Source organism: Priapulus caudatus, unplaced genomic scaffold (assembly GCF_000485595.1).
Source record: "Priapulus caudatus unplaced genomic scaffold, Priapulus_caudatus-5.0.1 Scaffold58, whole genome shotgun sequence".
Taxonomy (NCBI): domain Eukaryota; kingdom Metazoa; phylum Priapulida; class Priapulimorpha; order Priapulimorphida; family Priapulidae; genus Priapulus; species Priapulus caudatus.
The window spans coordinates 500,973-503,296 of NW_014577119.1; the positions used below are offsets into that span (position 1 = coordinate 500,973).

The 2,324-nt window shown below is 46.4% G+C and overlaps 1 protein-coding gene across 1 annotated transcript in view; it reads left to right on the top strand.

Annotated features, from left to right (window-relative positions):
* Nucleotides 1-2,324, top strand: part of LOC106821084 (amine sulfotransferase-like) — a 19,320-nt gene that overhangs the window by 81 nt on the left and 16,915 nt on the right. Inside the window, exon 1 of the mRNA XM_014825734.1 lies at nucleotides 1-319. This exon is cut by the window's left edge and continues 81 nt beyond it. The gene's annotated coding sequence lies outside the window, so the exon portion shown is untranslated. The remainder of the gene's footprint in view (nucleotides 320-2,324) is intronic.

A 2,324-nucleotide genomic window follows, 5' to 3' on the forward strand; every position in this document is an offset into this window, starting at 1 on the left:
AGACAGCGTAATATGAGCGGAACACACGGACGAGAGAGAGAGAGAGAGAGAGAGAGAGAGAGAGAGAGAGAGTGGGAAAGATAGGAGAGAGAGAGAGAGAGAGACCTAATGAGCTGCACAGAGACAGCAAGATGAAGAGAAAAGACAAACGAGTGTATAAGTAATTACACACCTCGGGGATTCCACGCATGCGCATGCGCAATGGCATTCCAGCACAGACACGCGACGAGTTACTCTGCTACCGTTCAGCGTCACCTCCCGTCGTTGTCCATGCAGCCTGCTCGGTGTCATGCATCGATCTCTACACTGTATAAAGAAGGTAGGTCCGACCCGAGGTGTCGGTGCGACAGGTAACGCACGAATAATACTAATAACCTGTACGCTTCCTGTTTTAAAAAGCGCGACACAGCAACCTGTGGCTCAGCGCTTACTTGTTGTGTTTACTCCCGTATTATTGCGTATAGCAGTTTGTTTGCTTCATGAACGAGTATAGCTAAGTGTAGCTCGCTGTATTGTTGTAGTTATATGCTATAATTGATATTTGTGAATAGACATATATAATGAATATGATCATCCAAATCAATTTATTTATAAAAAAAAAGTTCAAAATTATTGTTAGTGTTCCTGTCTATCGTTCATTATGAAGTTAATTTCTCCTCGTTACTACGGCATTACCACGATCCTTTGTCAGGCGAAGTATTTTATTCTTTCACCAACGAATGATTTTTCTGTTGATAGTATACTTACCTTTCGTCTTAAAATCGCACAAACGTACTTACTTTTCGTCTTAAAATCTCGCACACTAACTGCAATCAATTCTTTGCTGTAACGTGTGACCTAGTCAGTACGGGCGAGTGTATTGAAATGAACTAGTTTTTACCACAGCCCCCCCCCCACACCACTGTGCTCTTCTCATACACTCGCGAGTGAAGAAGATAATTACATATTGCTACGAGAGAAATAGAGAGAAAAAAAACGTAGCCGAAATCTTCTCTCGGTGGCGACAGGTTGGCTTAGCCTCGCCGGGTAACCTGTTTGTACTGACCAGCTTTTCGTGTGCTTTCCGTCTTGCATCGATAACGCGGTGACAAATAACAACTGTTTCACGTATCAAGCGATCAGCGGGCTCAATCTGTAATCCACGACAGCACACGGGGGAAGACGCTACAAAGGGATGTGCTACGGGAAGGGCCACTGTACATGTAGACAAACGACAGGGGGTGCGGTGCAATAAAGACCGCACGAGTGTGTGTAGTACTAGCAAGAAGATTTTCCGAGAAGGTCATGTAACAGAGAGAGAAAGAGACGCGATGTGTTACAAGTTGCAGCTATACCATAGACATGAATTAGCATACCTCTGTGTATTGAAGAGCACAAAAACTCTTACAAGATCTCATAAGAGTTCAATTGCTTTTGATGCAATATATATAGCTAACTATCTCCATGCTATACGAATATTAGGTATATATGTGGTATATCCATCAAAAAACACATGCACTACAGTGAGAAATGCAACACAAAAGAATAAACCCAATAGCATGCAGTCGTAGCACCAAATCGCACATGCGTGCGTGCGTGTGTGTGTGTGTGTGTGTGTGTGTGTGTGTGTGTGTGTGTGTGTGTGTGTGTGTGTGTGTGTGTGTGTGTGTGTGTGTGTGTGTTGTGTGGTGTGTGTGTATGGTGTGGTGTCGTACGTGTGGAGTGTGGAGTGTGAGTGTGTGTGCGTGCGCGCGCGCGTGTGTGTCAGCAATATAATAACGATTGGCCAGCCGTCGGTGCTATCTCTGGCGATAGTTTTAGGCGATCCGGCGAGCTCGCCACACTAGTGTTCTAGCGAGGAGCCCCGCACTTGGCGCGGACCTTTGTGGCGGAGCCGGAAGCGCCACGAACATCACTGTGTATACAGACGCCTCGCTGGCAAACCGCCGGGGTATGTACGTCCTCACTGTTTGTGCAAGCTATTGGTTTATACGAACCAGAGGATAAAGTTACGCACCGGAAATGCCAGGCAGGCCGCAAGGATCAGCGCTCGCTCGGCCTATCTGCTGAAAAGCGCTGTCTGTCGGTTGCCGTAAACACGGGACACAGCAGATGTATAAAAGCATCTGTGGCGACGAAAAGGGCTCGTTGATATGCTGTATGGAAAAGAGAACTGATAGAGATTGTGAGCGAGAGAGAGAGAGAGAGAGAGAGAAAGAAAGAGAAAGAGAACGACAGAAGGGGAGAGGGAGAGAAGTGGGAAGGGAGATAATGAAGAGAGGGGAAAATCACAGAGGCGAGAGAGAGAGAGAGAGAGAGAGAGAGAGAGAGAGAGAGAGGAGAGA